This window comes from Megalopta genalis, chromosome 4, assembly GCF_051020955.1.
Source record: "Megalopta genalis isolate 19385.01 chromosome 4, iyMegGena1_principal, whole genome shotgun sequence".
Classification (NCBI taxonomy): Eukaryota; Metazoa; Arthropoda; class Insecta; order Hymenoptera; family Halictidae; genus Megalopta; species Megalopta genalis.
In genome coordinates, this window is record NC_135016.1 from 2,878,964 (window position 1) to 2,902,500 (window position 23,537).

At 55.2% G+C, this 23,537-nt stretch overlaps 1 protein-coding gene across 2 annotated transcripts in view; it reads left to right on the top strand.

Annotated features, from left to right (window-relative positions):
- The window catches only part of GckIII (Germinal centre kinase III), a 112,247-nt gene that overhangs the window by 4,370 nt on the left and 84,340 nt on the right, over window positions 1-23,537 (top strand). Inside the window, exon 1 of one of the 2 annotated variants that reach the window (XM_076521073.1) lies at window positions 22,508-22,723. The exons of the other annotated variant lie outside the window; for it this stretch is intronic. The gene's annotated coding sequence lies outside the window, so the exon portion shown is untranslated. Of the gene's footprint in view, window positions 1-22,507; window positions 22,724-23,537 lie in introns of those variants that run through there. 2 annotated transcript variants of the gene reach the window in all.

Sequence of the window (23,537 nt, forward strand, 5' to 3'; positions counted from 1 at the left end):
CGGCGTCCACGCCGGCCGGTTCGTTCGGTTTTCGCGGTCCTCGAAAACTTTTCGAGCTCTCCGCGCTTCGATGCGGCACGGGGGGCAGTCGTCTCGCGCCGCGCATTTTTCCGCGTCGGGTCGCCCGTTTTCCTCCTCCTTCCTCGAACTTTCCGCGCCGCGAAAGTGAAACTTTTCCGAGCTAAACGACAACGTCGTCCGTGCTCTCGCGGCTCCCGGATTATGAAATTTGGCAGCGATACGGCCGAAAAAGTTTCGCCGGATGGCTCGTTTCGTGCAACGACCCCGCGCGGTCTCGAAATTATGAAAACTGGAAAACCCGTTGCCCCGGGAACGATATAGAGTGCTCCTACGCGGCGCCGCGAGGCCCTCCGCGCGTTATCGGCGTCGTTATTCTTATCGGCGCTCGGAAAGCTTAGGCTCGCGCCTCGAGTAGCGGAGACGCGCATAAACAAACGTACGGAACAACCGCGTACGTATACGGTTATCGCCGCCGGTTGTTACCCGCGAGGTTTATCGACGCGAGAACTTCGGGAGGTGCTCGCGATACAAGCCTTCTCGTCGGTACCTGTGCACGGCTGGTTCTTCGAGCGCTATACACCACTCTCTATGCTCTACGTATATATGCTATACTCTCTACCGTTATTACGCGTAGGTGGCCGGAACGACGAAGTTTCGAGCGGTTTTTCGTTTCGTTGCCTTTCATAGGCGATCGGCTGCGTGGGTCGAAAGTGGGTGACATTTAACCCCTCGCTGATCTAGACTCTGGATCCGCGTGGATATCAGAGACGCGCATTTATTTATTTATTTTTTTATTTATTTATTTACTCTTCTGCGGAAGTAACTCATTAATATGCGAGGAATTTATAAATTCGACGCTTATAAAGATGCCGCTCGGTAGCTAGCTATATAATATATATTATAGCATATAATATTTATTTATTAGTTATTAATATAATAATAGTTTAATTAATTAGTACTAATATTAATATTAGTTATTAATATTGTATTAATATTTATTATTAGCAGCTATTAGCATATAATAGCCGCTAGCTAGGAAAGCCACCGTTGAAAGTATTTCATTACATCGTGCTCGAGTGAAATAGTCGAGGACCCACAGAAGAATCCAAAGTGGCAATTGATCTTCTGGATTCAAGAGGAAACAGTTTTATTCCAGTTAAGACGAGAGCGTGGTTGCGACGCTACAGATTCAGTCTTTGTCCTAGTTTGTAAAACGCGTATTGGGAGGAACCCGTGCCGCGCTGCTTCCATTAGACGTTTACATTTTATTCGGTCGGAAGACCGAATCGCGTACGTACATTCGAGACGCGAGCTTACAATTGTGCGGCAAAGAAGTCGGATCCGTTCGGATGTTGGTAAAATTTCGTCGCCGATGGGTCATAAATCGGACGAAACTTTTGGAAATCAGAATCGAAGCGGCTCGAAAGACAGCTCGGAGTAGATTTGCCGAGTTTATCGGCGAGGGATCTTTATTATATCGGAGCGGTTGCGAGACACAGCCATGGGAACCACTGTGTTTACCTTTGATCCGGTTTATATCGTTTAATTAACGCTGATTAGCGGGTGTCAAGGATAGGCAAAAGAGGGCTGTTCGTCACGCGAATACCCGCGGAAATTCATTTCTATAATGGAGATATCTGCGTCGACGAGATAGCCGTCGTCGGTATCGCTTACGTGGCACAATAGACATTGTTTGATCGTGGCCTCGATGCGGCTGCGCTTATCCGTTTCTCGCGACTCGCGCGAGCCATAGTGCAGCAAGCCGGCGCGTACAAAGTGGACGGGGACAAACGCGTATTAGATGCACCGGCATCGGCATCGGCATCGGCACACGAGCCCGAGAGTGCATTAGGATTTCGGTCGAAACCGTGGGCGACGAAGCGAGCGTCCGGGCGACCAAATAGGCAGAGGAGGGAATTGAACTATGGAAATTGACAATGCCGGGTGCATCCGTGATTAAAGCCGAGGCTCGTACGCGCGTACAATGCGCCATTGTGCCGACTTTCCAGGTGTAATCTCTCCGCTTCCTGGTAAATTAAAATCCCGGCGTCGCTCCTTTCCGCGGCGAACGGGTCGACGATCCGTCCCGCCTTCGAGGAAAATAACAACGCGTCGATCGCGATCCAACAACGATCGAGGGATTCGCGTGCACCGGCGATGTACCGATGCGTTTCTGTTCCGGGCTCGTGTCCACGCTGCCGACGGAAAACGCAACGGCACGTCATAAAACTGAAATTTATCGCGATCCGAGCGTGGCTCGGTCGGCCGGTCTCGCGAATCTAAATCGTTCTCGTGACCGTTGCCGTAAAGGGAGACCTACCCTCGGGTCGGCCACGGTTTACACGGGTTCGAGAGTCGCCTCTGTGCTCGTGCTCGTGCTCGAACTCGTGCTTGGCCGGCGTCCATTTTATTTTCGATAAAATATGCGCCGCGCGGAAGAAAAGACCGCCCTTTCGGCTACGCACTCGAGGACGCCGCGCCGTGAAAAATTGGCACCGACGCCAAACCGAAGCTGGCCGTAATCGCTGAATAATGGCAGTCCCATTATTCTACCTGCGCGATAAAGCCTGCTAGCCTTTGACCCGCGCGACACGGCTGTCTTCTCCCTCGTCGAAGCCCTAAAACCGTTCACGTGTGTGGAAACACGGCTCGTGTCACCCGTCGACGACGGTGAAACACCCGACTAATTAGGCCGAGTTACAATCGGATATCGAGTGGCACGCCGATCGTATCTAATCGACGACGCATGATTTTTATCGAGACGGATTCGATAATGTCCTCCCCGTCGCCGCGATTTTCTCCGGGTTTCGGGCGTTAACCGCGTTGCGTCCAGCGTTCGCCGATAACTTCGGGATCGCGGCGAAGGTATCGCGTTCTTTCCGCTGTCGTATATTTCCGCGAAACTTTCGGATTGGAACAGGCCGCGCGGGAATTAATCGTGGCACTGCGTTCGGCGGGTTTCGTTCGACCGTAAACCTCGGCAGCGTGTTGCCCTCTCGTAAAGCGAGTAATAGCCCCGTGCTCTGCCATCCTTCGTGTGCGCGCGTGTACACTGCTGCTCAAAAGTACGAGCCCGGGAGCCCGGATTAACGAGGGAGAGAGAGGAGAATCTCCGTTGTTGAAGATAAATTCGTGTCCGCGAGGCAAGCAGCGACGTAGATTCCTCCCGCTTTAATTCGCCGCGCGGGTTTCTTCTTGTCTTCGCAAAGCAATACGCATCGTTCGCCCTCGTCCAGCAATTTTGATCGGGACTGTACTCGCAGTCTGCAACCCTGTGCGCGTCCATTTACACGCGTGCACCCTCTCGACTTGCGCCGCTGCACCTATGCATGTACTCCGCTCCGGGTTCCCTGTGTTCTTGAACGGCGCGCAGGTGATAAGGTCGAGTCGCGTTCAACAGCGTTACACGGGCAGCTTCTGCGATTCCTGGTTAATTTCTTCGGGGGCGCGGACACCCCGAAGATGTTCGATCGAAGGCTTTCGAAGAATAAATCCGCAAGGGGAAAGTCGCGGCGCGCGAGGCACGATTAATTTCCCCGAAGCCCGGACCTCGATTAGACCGTACTTCGGGCACACCCGGTACGCGAACGCGCTCGAGCATTCTACGTAGCCGAGATTGGAGGGAACGGCAAGGGTGGCGGCATGTATTTCGGTACACAAACTATCGGCCGACGCGGCGCTAATCTCGAGCCGATGAAACTTCATTAGGAGGACGGATTAATTGGGTAAAGACGCCAGGAAGCGAACGTCTTCGCGGTTGAGCCACCGGTAAGAAGTTTTAGTCGATTAACGTGGCTCAGACTCGAACGGATAGAGATATTAGCGCCTCCCCGGGTCGTTCATCCGCGCGCAATCCCGGAATCCCCGGCATCCCGGCGCGCTCGGCTCAGGCTAAACGGCTAAACGATTGTCCGGCAAATTGTTTTAATGACGCGTGGTCGGGCACGAGACCGCGATTCTGCTAGTTCACGCCGCTTTCTCGGGAAGGGAGCCGTGACAGGTCAGGAGAACGTGTTTCTCGGTTTCAGAGGCAGGAAACGCTACTCCGCGTGTCACGGGGATCCAGTTTTCCTGTCTCCGTGGAACTGGTTCCTTTTTTACGGGCCAGAAACTCGAGTCGAACCCCCTACCACGTTCCCTTACCGCGGCTCGTGGAAAATTTACCGCTGCCACCGGTTTTTAATAATCGTAATCGCCCGTTGACCGGTCGCAGCCTTTCGGTTAATGAACATCGGCGAACTCGTTGACCGAGAACACGAGTTTGCCCGCGTTTCGATCGAGTTTCCAGCAACCTCCTCTCGTCGTTTCACCGAATTTTGGTCATTCGAAGGCAAACGGCGTCGGACCGAAGGCTAAGGAAATTTGATTTTTACAGGACGCTTGGCAACAATTAACGACAATAGCGACAAATTAAACGATCGTCCACACAAATGGACAATTTGGGAAGAGGAGACACGATTGTTCGAGCCTCGTGGCTCGTTTCCATAGTTGTTGACAATCGGTAACTATAAGGGTTAACTGTAAGCTCGAATATAATCGTACCCCCTTTTCTCGAATTGTCCAATATCGTTTCCAAGCTGGGCGTCAATTAGAGAGACATTACTGTGTTTGCAGGCGTAACATCGCAAATCTCAAAACGAGTTTACCTAAACCACTGTGGTTCGCATTATGTTAATATCGGCTTTTAGTTCTGCATTGTAAAAAATGGGTTTTTTCTCCGTGCATATAGATAAATTAAGTTAAATTTTCTGCACGGGTGACAAGTTTCGCGTCGCTCGCGTCAACAGCATCGACGCGGGGTCCGTTCACCTGTCCGAGCCTTATCAATTTCGCTCGCCAGCCGTTTCGGCACCGTCGCCGCAGATAACGGGCCAGTTACGTAAGAGAGAGCAAGGGGCGACAAGAATCGCCGTGCCCGGATTCCGGCGAAAAGAAAAGGAAAAAAGCGGCCGCTTGCACAACTGGTTTTCGTCTACGGTGAAAGGAAATTCCGATTCCGCGGTGATGCGTTGCGTGCGTCTCTCCGCGAAGAATCAGGATGGAGCTCTCCGTCTAATCCGGAAAAAAACTCGATTCTATTTGCGGCGACGCCTTCGGATTCCTTGCACATCTATCCGCGGCCATTCGAACCCAGGTGAACGCGACGAAATCAGAGGGCGCGTACGGTCGCGGCTCCGGGAAGTTGATTTTCAGAGACCTTCGCCCTCGTCTCGCGCGTCGAATGGTTATCATTAGGGGTGGCCGGGGGTGCTCGACATTTCGGGTTCCGCTCGGCTCGGGTATTTTTCTCGGGTTCGGGTCCCGAAAGTTTGCGATACCCGATATCGAAGTGGGGTCGGATGGTGCTAATGGTTTTACGGTTCCCAACTCGACGTTATCGCCAACCTGACTCACTACCCGACTCAGGTCAGGTACCCGGAATTTTCGGGAACCCGCGCTCACTCTTAATTATCATTCCGCAGGCTGAGATTCGCGCGGGGCGAACCGAATAAATCCGGTCGCGAGTACAATGTAGAGCCGCGCGGTGAGTCAACGTTTGTTCGAAATATGGCCGACTAAAATTACACCGGTGCTGTCTTGCTCGAGCTCGCTTCGTTAGAGGTCTCTCTCGTCTCTCTCTCTCTCTCACTCTCTCTTTCCGTTAATAGCCTGCTCGTGTGATTTGTTTCGGAGGCATCGAGCCGGTCGTCGCATAAGATGGAAGAATATGGAAAGCCACTCGAAAGTCATCCTCGATCAACAGATCAAAAATTCAGGGAGCACCGACGATCGACAGACCGCTCGAATCCTCGTCGTTTCGAAGATCCCGTTTGCTTTCTGGTCGTAACTCCTCGACGCCGGGATCCACCGTTGCCTCGACACTCGAAAGCGGTTGTAACGACCGGAGCGGATAGTCGAGAACCGTGTGCTCTCCTCGTGCTTGCCAGGAGGAAGAAGCGGTGGCCGCCGCGTCTTGACAAAAGTTTGCGACGAAAGATCGACGCGGAGCGTGGGAGTAGAAAACCGGCGAGGCATCGAAAGACCGACAAAGAGCCGATTGAAGTTCTCGAGATGTTTACGTTGACTTCGCCATTTGATATTCGTTCTTCTTCCTGCTCGTCGCGATAGGAAGAGAAGAAGAAGAAGAGAGGAGACTGCCGGTTGAAACGTCGGCCCTGTTTGCGTTCGGTTCGTCGCCGGCGGTGCAGACGGTCGTTGACTGCTGCCAGTCGGCGAGCAAATTTTTCTGCATCGTTCGGCCGCGCGCTGCACAATCGGTGCATTCAGCCTACCTCGGTCTACGTGGTCGAAGGTGTCGCGCTGACCCGTCGTTCCTGAATGCGACCGCGAGGAGAGGTGTTTGACCTGAATTGGCATTTTGGCGGTAACACGCCTTTCAGCGTCGCATCTTTTGTACGAAAGACACAGGCTATCGATCGGAAGGTGGGGGAGGGGAGGGCTCCGTGCACTTCCCGGGGAACAAAGGATAACGCGATCCGGAGTCGAGGACACTCGAGACCGGATGCAACTCTGGAAGAATTCGTTTAAAAGCAATTACTACTCGATGCCTAGCATGGCTATCATCGGAATCGTCTCGATCCCCGATCGACGCAGCGCCGGAGGGGAGATCAAAGGGAAAAACGGGAAGATTTATTAACGGTGGCGTTTTACTTTTCGCGAGGCGACACCCCTTTCGCGCGACGACGAGGATCGCGGGTCTCGTTGCCGGCTAACAGAGGAGTTAATGGAACCTGGTTTCGATGAATTTAGCGCTTGTGTCGCTGGTTAAGCCCGTAACTCTATCGACCCTTCCCTTCCCGAGGGAGAGGAAATCGACGAAACTGTGGGATCCCGGGGGGTTGGGTGCAGTTTATCGAGTTCGAGGGTCGCAAGGCCGGCCAGGGCCGGGCCCCGAGGCTACGAAGACGAAGACGCTAGGACCTGTGCGAGGAGAACAAGAATCGCCGGGATCGTGAGAAACACGCGGTCGAAAGGAAATGAGGTATTCCGAGCAGTGGGCTGCGTTCCTGCCGCCGAGTCGAGGGAAGAAGGGAAGAAGGGAAGAAGGGAAGAAGGCGGGCAGGAAGGAAACGAAGGAAGCGTGGAAGGAACCAGAGGCCGAGAGAACACGGAGGAGATGCGGCCTCCGGGATAATGGAATTCCTTGCTTGCTCCCCTCACCCACTTCTCAGTGTCGGGGTAGGTCCTGCTCCCTCGTCGAGGATCTCGGGAATAAAGCGGAGGTTGCGGCCATCTCCCGATCAGACCCCCTCCCCCCTCCCTCCGATCCTCTGGAAACCATCAGAATGCGTCCATAATTTATCGAGCCTTCGAGCCTTCGAGCTGCGTCTTCGGGAAAATTTATTCCGACTAATTCTGTTTCGCAAGCTCGCTCGAGTGCACTCCAGAACGTTTATTATACCGCTATCGATAATTGCGTCTCTACGAGTGCCGCCGCGCGGTTTCTCCGTCAATTTCGCTCCGGAGGTGCGTCGATCCTCGGGATCGATCCTCGCCTTTCACCCGCCACGACCCGGCGATTCCGCTAGCTAGCTTGTAATACATTCGAAACAGCCGATGCCCATAATTCGAACGCGGTTCTTCCGATTACGACGAATCGACGAGTCGCTGCGGCCGCCCTCGTCAAAGGGTCGAGCGACGCGTGCGGCTGACGGATATTCCATGACGGCTAACTATGACGATCGAACGACGCGGATGACGGCCGCGGGCACACCGGCCCGTCCGGAATCGCCAATTAAAACGCAGTCAGCTCCGGACATCGACCGGCACTGTCAGCAATTATACTCGGCAACAAAATTTCTGCCCGCGATCGATCCCGCCGTCGGTCGTCGAACGGAATTTAATTGTCGCGACCGAGGACATCCGTCGCTGGACATCCACGCGGCGTCGGCCTCGGCACCACGAACTCTTCCACCAATTTCGACCACTTCATTATTCCTCGGGAACCCCATCGAGACGGCGGCCCCTCGATTATCCTCTTTTCTTTCCGCGTGCGTTTTCTCGGTTCGTTGATCTCTATTCCCGATCGATCCGCGGAGAACTACTTTCCCGTGCGAGAACGAGCCCGGAAACGCGGCGATCCGATGACCGCGTCAAAGCCACAGTCATCGGGCCGTCATTATCGTTATCAATCCAGCCATCGAACGTTTATCTGCCGCGTTAGCCTGGTCTCGTAATTAACCCGGCCGGGACTACGATCTCGCTACCGGTTTCTTATCCTCCTTCCCTTTACGGTTTCGAAGCCAGCGACCGGATTATCATAATCGCGGCGACGCTTCTAGGCGAATTCCTCGGCTCTCCGTTCGACCGTTTCGTCCGTCGATGCTCGTAGATCGTTGCCCGATCGACGCGGTATATTTAACTTCGTCTCGTTTCGTTTATTTCGCGTGAACGGGTCAGATACCTCCTTCATTTTATTACAGAAATTCAATGTCATAATAGTAATAATAATAGTAATAATAATAATAGAATAATAATGAAAATGATACAAAACAAGCAGCAGGTAAACATCTTAGAGAGAGACTTACGATATCTCGTCTCTTAACACCGGTGGTTTCCGACAATATAATACAGTTGATTTATGTGTTAAGTGTTGGTATAATTATAAGTGGTTAGTAAAATTGTGTGTAAAATGTAATAGGAAAAACGAGAGACACAGCGACGAGGGATAAAAGCTCGTCAATTGGTTTTCCCCGGTTAACAGCATGAATATCGCGCACATAGTTGTTCGATGCCCATTTTCGGCCGTCCTTCTACACGGTCCCGAGGATCGTAATTCCATAAAGTTTGCGTCCAAGTTTTTGTTTCTCCGCAAGCCGCGGCAATTTCGCGCGCGAGAGCCGGTGGCAAAGCAGCCAGAACAAAACGACGGTCGCTCCAGTGATTTTTTTACGGGAAAATTCGCTCGCGCGGCTGAAACACGCTCCACTTTTGCCCCGGCAGAGAAAAAAAACAGGAGACAGAGAGAGAGAGAGAGAGAGAGAGAGAGAAAGAGAGAGATGAGAGACGGTTGGAAAGCAGGCTGCGGCAACGAGAGCTCGTCGTCGACGACTTGTTTCAAAGAATTCGTGAGCCCGTGTGTAGGCGCCTTAAAACATTTTGTTCCGCATTGCTTTCTAACGCGTTCCACTTTCCTGGAGATTCTTCGGTGGAATCTGAATGTTGTAACACCTCGTCGAGGCCGGTCGAAATATTTCGCTGCGAACCGCCGAACTGCACCGGTTCACTGCGGTGCGGTGCAGTGAAACGCGGAACAAACTCGGCCCATTTTCGAACCGTCTCGCACAGTTTCCGACGTCTGTCGCGACCCAAAAATGTCTTGCCATCCGGAAATTGTGGGTTTCTCAGGTCAATTGAAGTGACTTTTTCATTAGCGAAAATGCAATTCGCGGCTTTGTTTACGAGTTATTAAGGAAAAACGGCGATATTTTTAGCACAAGTAATCATAACATTTACGAAAAATCGATATACACTCGCACCCCAAACTATCCGGAAATCCATCCTACTAGTCTCAGTAACTGGTCCCCCTAAGTCGATAGCAAAATTTTGGACCAGTTACTGAGACTAGTGGAATTCATTTTCCGGATTTTTGGGATCTGTCCAGAAATCCATCCTACTAGTCTCAGTAACTGGTCCACCTAAGTCGATAGCAAAATTTTGGACCAGTTACTGAGACTAGTAGGATGGATTTCCGGATAGTTTGGGGTTGATTGTATATCGATTTTTTGTGAATGTTATGATTACTTGTGCTAAAATTTATTCCGACTAATTTTGTAACTCGTAAACAAAGCCGCGGATTGCATTTTCACTCAGGAAAAAGTTACTTCAAATCATCTCAGGAACCCTCTATTTCCGGATTACGAGACATTTTTGGAACACACTGTATACAAAGATCGGATTGATCCTGCTGTATTGGGAGGCGATTACGCGTAGCTTTCGAGGACGAGCGGTCGTAGGACGACCGTGACCGGCTTCGGCTTCGGCTTCGGCATCGCCTGAGTTAATAGCGAGGCACGCGAGCCGCGCGATGGACTCGCAGCCCTGAAATCATTCTTCGAATCGCGGGTTCCTTTTCCGCGTGCCGTCCGAGATACCCGTGATTTCTGGAGGAATCCGGAGGATCCGGCGCGAGGCCGTCCGCGTTAAACGCGCCAGTTATTCCGTGGTTAGGTGTCCGGGCCGGAATCCACGAGCGCGAGGAAACCTCGCGAACATCTCCGCGCGGAGGATGCCGCCGCTTCCACGTCTCGGGGACTTTGCGTTTTATTAGCGTTCTGACGTAGACGTTCCAGCGGTTCGAAGCTCGTTCGCGGGAGAGCGAGCGAGAGAGAGAAATCCATTACCCTGCGGGGAGAGAGCTTTCCGCGGGCGGCGCTTGTAAATCGAGCGGCGGCTTCCATCGACGGCCGCGCGCGTTGCTCTTTGCTGTGCCCGGTAATCCGGACGGGAACGTTGATCGACAAGGACGTCGGAATAAAACCGTCGAACCGTTTCGGCCGTCGGCGAAACGGGGAACGGGAAGGCTACGATTTATGCGAGGCATTTCTGGCCCGGGAAGATCGGCGAATCCACGGCAGCGACGCGCTAACGCGTTCGGAAAATAACGCGGCCGCGTCGAGGAACATGCATGGAAGTTCGCAGTCGGATCCGCGCCGCGTGTCGCGTGCCGCGATCGCCGAGAGCCCGCGGCCAACTCGGGGGATTAAAAGTTTCCGGGAAAATCGTGTTCGCATTGTCCGTTCCGTTCGCGTCGTCCGTGGAAAACGCGGCGCGGCGTGCCGTTAATTGTTCCGCTCCCGCGGAAAATTGTTGTTCGTTGCGTCGCCTGGATCGCCTGCTCGCGACAGAACGGGACGGAACAAAGTCGGGAAAGACAATCACGCGGGATGCGCGCGCGCAACGCTCGCTCTCTAAACGCGGCAGCAATAAGTCACGCTATTGCGTCTGAATTGGTTTTCCAGCTGTATCCACATATTCCGTCGGCCGGCTCGGCGGTCGTCCGCGACGCTAAGTCGCAGTGCATGCGTTTACGTAAGACTCTCCTTGTGCACGTGCGCCGCGACAAAGTGCATTTCATGAATTGGATTAGGCTACGAGGACGTCGGCGTACACCTGACCCTAAGCCGGATCGGCCGTGGGCCCGTTGATTGCCGGCTCTCGTCTCTCTATCCGACCCGCGGCCGATACCAACCCCCGACAGAGTTGACCGGATTAATTTGTCAAGACGTTCCGTCGAGGAACGGCGAGATGGGGAGGGGATGGGGGGCTTGGTTAGCTCGTATCGCCGGTGCTCGAATTATTTCTGCATCGGATATTCCACGCGCGTCTTCGCCGGGCCGCGTGTACACGCCGGCGGACGCATTATAATCGAAGTCGGCTAATTGAGGTGGCTGTCCTCTAAGTTCTAATTATCCTATCGTTATTCTTAACGACATAACAGAATCTCCGGCGTAACCCCGGGCTAATGAGCTAATTGATATAGCGTTATAGTCCCAACGACGGTACGTTAAACTCTCGGCACTCTCCGGTTCTCGCTGCGGCTGCGGCTGCGGCGTCGGCCGCCGCCGTTGCGTGAATTGCCGCGAGGAATCGATTTCCGCGTGGGAGGAGCGGCAGGACGCAGAAGCGAAATCTTGTCGGATGTCTGGAAACTATTTGATTTCTGGGTGGATAGGCTCCCGCGTCGGTAGACGGGAGAAAAAAAATAGAGACGAGGAGGCGAGGAGAGAGGGTGGTTTCGTCGTCGAGAGCGGATGGGAATTGAGAAGGGTTGAAACAGGTGGTTGAACAAACGTGGCAGCGTCGGCGGTTTTGCTCGCGTTTTTCTGATATCTTGTTTAATTAGATGCCGGCTCTGTCACCCTTTCTCTCTACCCCCTTCTCTTTTTTCCTCCTTCTCCGTCCGTTTCTCTGCTTTCTATTTCTCGGGGTTTCGGGCCCGCCTCGAAGTCACCCCTCACCTTTGTCCGAGGACTCGTTACGCCTCGTTTAACCCTCCGAGCGAGGACTCTTTTATTAATTTCACCTGGGAAAAGGAACGGCCGTGGCGTCCTTCGCGCGCTGCTTGCCTCGAGGAGAGCATCTCACCTGGGGGAGATAAAATATTCCGTCGCGGCGCTCGTATAAATTTCAAAACGATGCGAGACAGTTTTTCCGGCGTGTCCTGTGGCGTCGAGACACGACGGGACGAGACGAGACGAGACGCTTCGAACGGCTCACGGGATATACGAGGAGCGGAGGTCCTTGCCCCAGGACACGCGCCCCGCAGACGGTCGATGGCAAAGGGTAACAACCGAAGAAATACGAACGTATTCCGCCGCGAAGGGTGTCTCCCACCCGGGACACGGCCCCTGGCCGATCGAAACCCGGCTATTTTTCGGCTCGCGGCTGCAATTAGCGGGATTTCGTAGAGTCGCCGCGCTTCGACGGTTCGCCGGAAGGAAGAAGGGGCCTTACGCTCGCCGCGAGGCAGAAGCGTTCGCGTTCGATTAAGAGCTAAATTAATCCAACAGCTCTCTGGCATCGGGAATAGCTCGCAGCGGGCGGGCACGTCGCGGACGAATCGCGATCCGAAATCGATGCCGGAAGCTCCGAAAATACCCGGCTCGGCGTAAATATGTTATGATCGGCAGCGGAGGCCGTCACTCTCCGATGCTCGCGTTCCGCGGCGAGAGAAAATCCGTCTCGAAACGACGGCTTCCAGTTCCCGGACTGGAATTAAGGATTAACGAGTTCGGTCCCGTGCTCGATTTCGCTGAATCTCTCGAACGCGAGATACGTCCCTCGTCCCTCGTCCCCGCGAACGGAGAAGAATTCCGTTGGCCGCGTTTTCAACGTCGCGTTCGCGTTCGCGGCGGGTTGCGCGCGTCGAGAGCGATGCTAATTAACGATCGAATCGCCACGCGAAAATACGACGAGGCTCTTCTAATTAAGGGCGGCGAGATTCCGCCGATAGGCCTGAATACTCCGGTCCCCGGCCTCGTCTCGATGAAGCGGCGACTTTGAGCGATCAGATAAAGCGATAGCGCGGAGAATTAGAGGGTGGACGCCTTTAATTAAGACGATCCCTAGTCAAATAGTTTCGGAAGACGGATCGATCGGGGGAAGAGAATCAAGGGCAAGCTGGTCGGGGACCGTTCCGAGGGGTGGCGCGGCTCCACCTTCCCGGGGATTGTTATTTAAATTCGCTAGACGACGGCCGTGTTGGCCGGCTCCCTCGAAAAAACCCCGTGGAACGGTCGTCGGCCATGGGGAGATTCTAATTGGCAACAAGTGAAATTGCACACCGTAATATCGAATAAACCGACCCCGTGGGCCGGGCTTGTTCTCGCAATCAAAGGGAGCCTGTTCGATTCCTCGTTCAATTACGTTTCTCTGCGAGTTAACTTGTCCTTCAAAGGGGGTGGGATATTAAATTTGTTCCGGGCGACGGTTCCCTTCCGGCGGGGCGGGCTCATCGCACACCTTTCCTGCACACCTCGCTTGCTCGCTCGCTCGCTCGTTCGCCCCTCTCGTCTCGCTCGCCTCCTTTTTACGGCCTTGTTCGTTTACTGCAGCCGAGGCCCGCGAAGGTGTCTCCTTATCCGGGGGCGTAATTTATCTCGGCGATAAAAGTCCTCGGGGCTATTGATCCCGGAATGACGGGTAGACGCTTTTACAAGGCGTGGAAAAGAGAGAGCGAAAGAGAGAGAGAGAGAGAGAGAGAGAGAGAGGTGAAGATGCATCGTCTCGTAGGTGCCTGTGCGCTCGGCCGTCGGCAGCCGGCTGAGTGCACCGGCCAGTTATAGTTCCGCCGAGTCCCGCTAATGAAAGATTATGCATTTTCATCGTGACGCCGTAAACGCATTACGGAGCTGCCGCGCGTGCATCCGCGCCGCTCCCGGTCCTCGTCGCGGATAAACGCGACGCGAAAGAGATCCAACCGCTCGATAAATAATTTATCAATGGGATTACGACACCGCGTTCCGCGTTTCACACCGCGCGATGCAAAAAAAAAAAGAAAGGAAGAAAAACGACTTCCGTTCGTGCGCGATGAATGGACGCCGATTCCGATATGGAAATACGCGCGGCTGCTTATCGTCGCGTGCCCGATTCGATTTCTTTGCTTTCGCTGGGACACCAGAAAATGGCCACCGGTTCACGCGTATCGGCTCGATCGGACACCGGGCTAACCGGAAATTGGATTAGCAATCTCGATATCGTGACCGACGTTCCCGTGCCGGAATATTCGCCCAGAAAAGGAATCGGTCGGCCACCGAAATTGTCCGATAATCCAGTTTCTACGAATATCATCGAGTCATCCCGGCGTTCCCCCGTCTGGAATCTCGCCGAGGTTCCGCAAATTGATGAATATTTAGCAGCGGACGTCTTCGTCGTCGAGTCCTCGGCTCCTCGATTTACCAGGATCCTCGGATTACTCGGGGCAGCCGTGGAACGGGGCAATTTTTCCGGGCACGCCGTAGAATCTGCTCGTCGGAGACGGCCGTCTTTCTCGTCGTCGCGTCGCGGCCCGATAACGCGTCTCTTAATCGACGGTGCTGGCGAACGGCTATCGGTCGTCGTTTCTGTTTACCCGGATAATAAGCCTGGCGCGATTCGATGCTGCACCACCGACGAGGAATCGGCCTGACTGACTCGAAAGGCAGCTCTCGGAGCGCGGCCGAGTACCAGCTGGCAGCTGGTTTCGCAACGGTATCGCAGCCGAGTCGACAAAGGAAAGCGTCGACGTGTATCGTCTTGTGAAACACGGCCCGTGAACGCCGGCAAGAAAATACATTAAGCACCGTGACACGCGAGAGGAGGGTCCATATCACGGTCGTTTGGCTAGACGCGCGCGTGAATTATGCTATAGTTTCTGTGCGCCGGTCGCGTATTATTTATTCCCTTATTTATCCAACGGAGCGGCGCTCGGGAACGGAATAATCGGATGAAACGCAACAGCGTTTTTTTTTTCAAGTAAATCAAATGGGAGGACCGACGCGGATCGACAGAGCATTCGAAGCGATTCCAGTCTCGCGTCAATTCCTTCGTGAAACCTGTCGCTTTAGCATGCGCGGAGAAAAATTCGTTTGTTTATTCCTCGACGAGAGCGACCCACTGATATACGGGGAATTAATAAATTTGACCGTGACAAATGCAGCTCGCCAGTCGCGCTCGCTCGCGAAACAGCGGTGGACGCGAAAAGGTCCAAAGTGGCGTAAAAAGAATATTCGACATGCGCGAGTTATTGGGTCCGAATCCGCCGTTCTCGTTTCACCCGGTAGGAAGAGACACGGGTATCTAATACGTCGAGCAGCGGGGGAGCGTAGGAGTTTATTAAAACCGGGAGATCGGGCCAATTGATCGTTCCATTTATTATTTTACATGAGGACACCGTTATCGGCGATCGATCTCCCGGATTCGATAGGAAACAGTCGGCGAACGCGGAAGCTATTTCAATTCGCGACGCAGCTTGGACCGCGAACCCGGCAAATCCCGCGACGGATCCGGGAGCCGGAAGTCTTTTAATTGGACTAATCGATATTTCATCGCGGCCATTGAGCAAAGTCAAGCTCCAATTAGCGCTGTCACGCGGCTCGAACAATGCGAGGGCCGGCCGCCGGCGTGCGGCGTGCAACGCGACGTGTGCAAACGCCGCGCAAACGTGTCCGCCGGGCAAAGCAAATTGTATCGCTAAGTTATTCCGTGCAACAGGGTGGTCGAAGTTTCGCTCCGCGCGCGTTTCTTTCAGCATTTTTTTCCGGCGCCGGGTGCCCGCTCGTTAGCCCGGCCACGGGCCGCCGTAACGCGCTCGCTTTCCGCGTTTTCGGCCGCATCTGTCGCGCGATTAATATTTTAATCAAGCAGCGGGGAGAACCGCTCCGGGAAAAGTATGGCCGGTGTTTATGCGCGCTGCAAATTGCGCTCGTTCGGTCGCCCATTAAAATTCATGGACGCCTCGGGGACGTGTATCACGCCGAGAATTTGTTTTTCTTCGTCGGAACGGTCGTCGAAGCGCGCCGCGTGACCGGCGAACGCTCCGAAAGCGCGCCGCTGCGGCGACTTTTAATCAAAATTGCGGATCTCTCGCGGCCACCGTGGAAAAATCGGTGACTCCTCGACCTCCCCGACCGATCCGAAACCCTTTCTCCCGTTCCCGCTCGTTTCCCAGCGGTGTTCCGGTTCTAATTGTCCGGTGACCTTCCCCCGTAAGCGTCTCCGCGTAGTTCACAGCTAAACTGGAAAGGTTTCGCGGCACGGTTGCCTAAACCGGCCAGCGTAGCCGCCCCTGGAACGAGACAAGGCGATCGAACACGTACGATCTGACTCACGCGACGCGCATTGCCACCGATGATCTTATCGGGATCCAGCTCTCGCGTCCCCGGACAAATGCTTGCCGTTTTTATTAAAGCGTTCGATAAAGCGGAATCGCAATCAACATTCCGGAGCGGTGATGCGTCGGACGCTCGGACGCGCTCGAGCGAGGACACTCGTAAAATTGAGGGATGCGGGAGGATCCTCGAGCGCCCGCCACCCACGGCTCCGCGAAAATCCTCGCCCGGCGTCGTTACGACTCCGCGTTGTAAAGCGTTACTCCAACGAGCAACGCTCGCTCGCTCGCTCGCTCGCTCCTTCGCCGTGCTCTCTCGACTCTGTTCGGCCAACGGAGGAGTCGTTACACGGCGTTTCCACTGATTCACCGTGGTCCGAGCCGAAACGGGGAAACGCCTCGAGAGTCTAGTCTCGGCGGCGACTTGCCCAGACGCCGCAACTTGGCACGGAGCTACCCGCGGAGGCGATTTACTCGTCGGGATCAACCGTGGGCATCTTATTGGAGAGATGGTCGGAGATCGCGCGGCGCGGCGCGGCGATTCCGAGACGGTTCGACCAGCGGGCCCGCGGGGAACGAAGGGAGAGAGCAGAGCCAGCCCTTTATCTTTCGAGGCGTTTCCCCCGGTCCCTTTGCTCGCCGTCGAACGGGAGGGTCTCGAGTCTGTCCGCGAGAAAGCGGTGGGAATCCTCTCGGATTCGCGGCGGAAAAGGTGAAATCGAATGACGGGATCCTCTGAAGCCTTCGGCCCGCACGTGGTCGGTAAAACAAATAGCGGGCGCCGGCAGTTTTTAATGGGCTCCCGCCAGGGGTGGTAATCTCCGCGCTGTATTCGAGCCACGAGCCTCGTTTGCGGCGAACGTTAATTAACGTTAATTAATTTTACATACTTAAAAGCGTGGCGGATCCACGACCTCCACCCTCCGCCCTCCGCCACCGGGAGACATCCGGATGAAGACCTGTGTACACACCGGCCCACTATTTTTCAATTGGCTTCTCCTGTGGACGTTCGTCGGAACCGCTCCGCCGAACCCTCCGTCGTAATTAAACGAGCCTCGACGACGGTGCCGCGTCGCTTTGACGAGGGCTGTCTTAACCCGTTAACCGAGCGCTCGACGACCGACCCCTTCTCGCCATCGGAAAGCACTTTCGCGGCGCGGCCGAACCGAGTCGCAGGTTCCTCGAAAAGTTAATCCCGGAGACCCTCGACCGTGTCCGTCCGCGGAACGCGATCCGGTCCGGGAGCGTGAAGCGCGAATAATCGGCTCGCAGTTCCCCGGAGGGAAAGAACCGACCGGTTTCGGGCGTCGCATTAAAAGTCGCCCGTTAAATCGACTTATCGAGCTTCTTAGCCCCGCGCGATCTCCGGGTGGTGGAAGACGCCGAGGAGAGCCGAACTTTCCTTCCGGATCCCCGATGAAAATTCATCGCGTCGACGGGACGGCCGGCTCTCGCTTCCGATCCGGACGCGGGTTCCGATCTCTATTCCGATCGCCGAGACCCGTCGCTGAAAACCGATCGACTATTCCGCCCACGGGAACGGTGGCTCCTCGGTTACTCATCTTTCGTAGGAGCGGAATCCCTCGGATCGTGACACACGCGGGACGACGGGTCCGCGGGACAAACACGGCAACGCGATAATTTAGGATCACGAGGTTCTCGGAAGCGGCGACGGGGAACGAAGAAGAGACGGGACGAAAGACGAACGACGAGGATCGAGCAAAATGGACGGCGGAGTGACGTCACTCTCTGGCCGCGTGTTGCTCGTCGAGTGCATAAAGGCGTCGCTCCGGCTTCCTGTCCGGTCGAACTAGGTGCGCGGGATAAGACCGTTTATCAGTGGCACATGGAATTTTATCGCGCGTCGACGAATTGCGTCACGCGGACGGAAATCTGGACGCCTCGTTACCGCGAGAACGACGCGCCGTTCTGTGACACTGTTAACGCAATGGGTTGCGCTGCGTTGCGTTGCATCGCGTTTCGTTGCATTGCCCGTGACTCACACGCCGGCTGCCACGGTATCGCGTATAGAGTATGAAATATAGGTTCGCGGGAAGCGGAGACTGGAATTAGATTCGTTTACTGGCAGCGGCGTTCACCGAGACGATCGATGTCGCGACTCCGCGAGGCTCCCTATCCGTCTCGCGCGACGGAAACGCTCGAACTCGTCGGCCACGTTGTCCCTAGTTCGCGGGATTCGCTTCTGTTGCATTTGCGGTAATCTCTCTCGCATTGTCCCTCAGCTTGGAAACGAAAATGGACAACTTGGGAAGAGGAGACACGATTATTATTCGGGCCTCGCGTTTTTTCGAGTCGCCGATCGTCTACAACTGATTGTCCATTTTTTGCGTGGTCGAGGGACAATTTCAGAGAATTTAACAGACAATTTCAGAAAATCCGGGGACCGTCTAGTCGTTAGATGCAGGCCGATGCGCGTGACTCATCCATTATCCAGGCGGGACGGTTCGCGTTTCCGTTTCGGTATCGTTTCGTTTCTTTTCCGCGTATCCTCTCGCACACACCGCGAAATGGAAAACGGGTTACGAGAACGGTGCGCGCGCGGCGGGTAAAAATTAATGTTTCGTGCCGGTCGGTAAATCTTGGCGCGCGGCGAACCCCTCTCGTAAGCGCTTTGTTACACGTTCCGCCGAGTATCGCGAGACCCTGGGCGCATCCCGGTAATCGATATGTTTACCAGCTGGTCTTTCTTGGATTCCGCATATCCGAGTCGTCGGAACGCCGAACGCAGATACCGCCCTTCCTCTCCTCCCCCGAAGCCTTCCAATAATTGCTACCCTTTTCTGTTGCAGGTAAGAGGCCAGGATAATTAAGGAGGCCGGCCCATCGATCGATCGACGGCCGAGCAGGTCGCGTAAGTGATCTGAAATTGGTTCACGGTATCAATCTCGTCTCGCTGCGAGATTACATTCTCGTCCGCGTCATTAGGTTACGGCGCGGAATCGAGGATGACGCGACCTTTGCCACCTCCTGGCCGAAGACCGCGGCTAGCTGGAGAACCGAGGACGGTTCTCTACCCCGCAGGGCAGCACCGTGTCACCGGGAACGAACCGTTTTCACGTGGCGAGGTCGCGGACGATTTTCCAGGGGAGCGTTAACAAAGTCCGAGGGCGGGTGCTTAACTCGTCGCACCGGTCGGCGGGCGGACGCGAAACAATATCCCCTGTTTTAATCAAAGAAGCCTGGCGGAACTCCAACGAAATTTCGTCGCAGTCGCGGCACGTCCGCCTCGTAACTAGAGGGCCTTGATCGCGAGGAGCAGGGCGCAGCCAATAAAGGGCTGCCGGTATTTATACGAGGCCCGGGACAAATTATCGGTCATACGTGGAGACGGTCTTTGCTCGCGGGCCGGCGTGTTTCCGCCGGACCCGACCGTGTTCGCGGATTTATGGGTTTCCTCGGGGTCCGGCGAGCGGCCGAAATTACACGACACGCGAGATTCTATGTCGGCGTTGCACGGAGGCGATCGATCTTCCGCTCGTTCGTCGCGCCAACGTCGAGAAGTTGCTCGCCTCCTCCGGGCACACCGCGACCATCCTTCGGCTCGCCGGAGCTCTCGCGCTCCCGCTCCCGCTCCCGCTCCCGCACCCGCTCCCGCTCGGGAGAACCGGTTTCCCTGGTCCGGGCTCTCTCGTGCACCGAACTCGTCTCGTTCGCAGAATGAACCATCGCGTCGCCATCATCCCCGCCGCTCCGGCCCCGTCCTCGCCCTCGTCCTCGAAATCCGGCAGACTTTATTTCTCGTCTATGCTCGACTCCTCGACCGCGACCGCGACCGCGAGTCGCCGCCCCTGCATTCGCATTTCTCCCGAATCGAAGACCCGTCCCCCGGCCGAAGCTCGAAGGAGAGGTGAATATTCATGTTTTCGGGGCGGCCGCGAGCATTGTGTCCTCGGGATTTACGGCAGTCTCGATCGGCTCGTTAATCCCGAGGACTCGAACCTCGCCGAGTCTTCGACCGAGTCGGAGACGCTTCCCTTCGAATCGGAATTTTATCGAGCCCCTCCTGCCCGAAGGTTCGGCCTCTCGACCGTCGTCGTCGACGTCGTCGTCGTTGCAAGTTAACGAATCGCACCCCCGATACTATTGATCAACTTTTTATCGCATCAACGCGCGCCCCTCGACGGCCTCCATCGCGGGACTCTCGTTTTCTTAAGGAAATAGCGTCGGCAATCGAATTCGTCCGGACCTCCCCTCGTCCCTTCCGCACCGGGCAAACTCTAATTTATCTCGCTGGCGGCTCGCGACACAATGGCCAGCAAAAAAAAGTTTCGTCGTTGAATGATCGAAACCGGCGCTTGCTGTTTTCGCGCTGTCAACAGGAAAGTTTCGATCGCGGGAGGTAACGATCGCGACCGACCGCTGTCCCGGCGTTGTCTGCGAACAGGGTTGCTGTCAGGGTGTCGCCCTTAATTTTATTCGGAGCCCGGTAAGTCGAGGAATATTGCCGGGCGTTCGGATAGATTTTTCGGGCCGGCGGATTGCCGCGATATTTAAAATTCAAATCGTACGATTTTTCCGTCCGTTCGCTCGGACGGGGATCGAAAAGTACCCGGAGATTTGTCTGCCGAGTTCCGTTTCCTCCGTTTCGGTTAATAAGGCCAGAGTTAAAGTTTCCCCGCGGCGAACGCAATATTCCAGCTCCCTTTGTCCGTTCCCACGAATTTGATCCAATCCTCGGGGTCCTGATATCCGCGGAGCAACCCGGGCTCTCTTCTAGCCGCCGAGCCGTTCGATTTATCCGAGCCGAGGGTCCCCAAGATTACGCGGATGCTGAGCCCTAATTTTCCTTTTTTATTCGGTCGCGACGACCTTCGCGCGCGCCCCGCGTCGGTTCATCGGCCTCTCGCCTCGCCTCCTCGTCCCCTCGCAGCCCTCCTCGCCGATCCCCTTTGGCCCTTCTCGCACCTCCTCGAGGTTCGTTCTTCCGTACAAAAATATGGCGAAACTTTCCCTTCGAAAGTTTTAATATCCGTTATCATGCAATATTCATTTCCCCGGTTATTCTTATTTATATTCATGATCGCGACGAGTTGTCGCGGCTCGCCCGCGAAGCCCGCCGAGTAATTAAGCCCTCGTTTCTCCCCGAGTTTGAATATAATTTCATTTTCGATTACCTTCTTAGCGCCCGGTCCGCGCGTACCGCGGCGAAAACGGCCCGAAAATCCCATTATTCCGGGCGATCGCGATACATGATTCATCTGGTCGCTCTCCACCGTTCCGTAGATTAAATATTAATCCGTTCCGCGAATCCGTCCGGCCCGGCGATTCCCGCGTTTTCCGGTTCTCCCGCGTTTCCAATTATAGTTCGAAAGAGGAACGAACCGGAACGCCGGAGACAATGCTCCTGCCGTCTCGAAATCGGTGGCAATCTCGAAATCCCGATTTATCCGCGTCATCGCGACCTTCGTGACAGAGTGCATCGTCCTCTCCCGGCCCTCCCCCGAAACCATTCCCGAATCCATCCCGTTCTGTTTGTCCAGCGAGCAGGGCGCACCCGTGTGCCGGTTTTCCATTTTCTCGCTCCGGCGACGGACTAAATTTTTCAGCGGTTTAATCGTCGTCGAGAGTTCGCCAACGAAATTCGATTCTCGCCGGTAAAAACGACGGGATCGACGAAGACGTTCTCTCTCCGCGGGGGTCGGCAACAACCCCCGAAACTCCAATTTATCTTCTTTGTGCCGGCCGACCTTCGGATCGGGGTGCATCGGCCCCAAACACCCGACCATTCTTCGCGCTCGTCATATTCCTAAACTCTTCCACCCCTTCGAGCATCGACGGATAGAGAGAGGGAAGTAGGGAGTAAAAGAGACGGAGAGAGAGAGAGAGAGAGAGAGAGAAATAGAGGGAGTAAGAGAGTGAGAGAGAGGGAGTAAGAGACGAGGGGGTGAGTTTTTGCCAGGCAGGCGAAGTAATTCCACCAGCAGACACCCCCTCCAGTTTGTCGGGCGCGTGGCGATACACGCAACCCCTCTCCCCGTGGTTTCCCAGCCCGAATGGTGGGGCAGGGTTCGTCAGGGGGTTGCGACGTCGCTGCGGGGGAGAGAGAGAACCACTGGCCGACCGGCTAGCTGGATGGTTCGCCGGCTGGTTGGTTGGTTGGTTGGCTGGCTGGCTGGCAAGGGGTTGCGTCGTGGCGCCGCCGTTGTGCCGCCGTTGTCGGTCTCCAACGCGAATACCGTTTCCCGTAAGGGAGCTTTCAGTCGACGCGCGACTGTCCCCGAAGACGCGTACGCGTGCACGTGCACCCTCCGGTGAGAGAGAGAGACTACCCTCGTCCACCTGCTTAGGTGCTCGCTCACCTGTGCCTGTCGGGGGTCGACCAGCCGGCGCGTAGCCGGCGCTTGGCCAGCGACCGGATTCGTCCTCTCACAGGTAACCTTCTCTTCTCTACTCTACTCTTCTTCTTCTTGTCTTCTTCTTCTTCTCTTCTCTGCCTCATCTCTACCCGAAGGGTTGTCGAACCAACAACCGTGCAAGGACACAAGTGGATGGACAATTTAAGAAGCTAGCTCTCGCGAATATTCCGTCTCGCTCGCGTCAGGACGAAAGAACGCCGGCTCGTTTTATTGTTCCCGGCTCACCCTCGCCCTATCACGCGACGATTCTCGCCGGCGCTCCAGCCAAATCTGGAGGCCGGAGCGGCATAAAGATAGTGGCGGCGTTGAGTCATCGACGCGCGGTGCGCTCCAGGAATTTTCCGATTCCTTCGGTCGAGGACCTTCGAAAGCGGGAGTCCCTTCGACAGCGGACGCGTTTATATATAATATCGACCCGGGGTGCCTTTTCCGCGGGCGGCATCGCGCGTCTTAATTGCGGTCGATAGAACTCTTTCTTCGCTCGGTCTTTTATCGTCTGGCCGTCCAACGCCGGAAAGTTAGCGCTCGGTTTGTTGTCCCGGCTCGGCATGCGGAGAGAAAGAGCTCTCGCGATTGCCGTTAGCCGGCGGACACGCGACGGCCGCGAATCAAAATTCCCAGCCGATCGTTAGAGGATATCGAGTTTGTTCGTGGACGGGGAAGCAGCTCGCGGGGCACGAAACGCCGCGGAACCGTTCCGTGTCCCGTAAGAGACACGTCGGTCTACCTGCCGGCGATGCCAATTTCCAACTTGTTGACGAGCGTCGCGTGACGATCTCGCCGGTTTCTCTCTCTCTCTCTCTCTCTCTCTCTCTCTCTCTTTCTCGCGA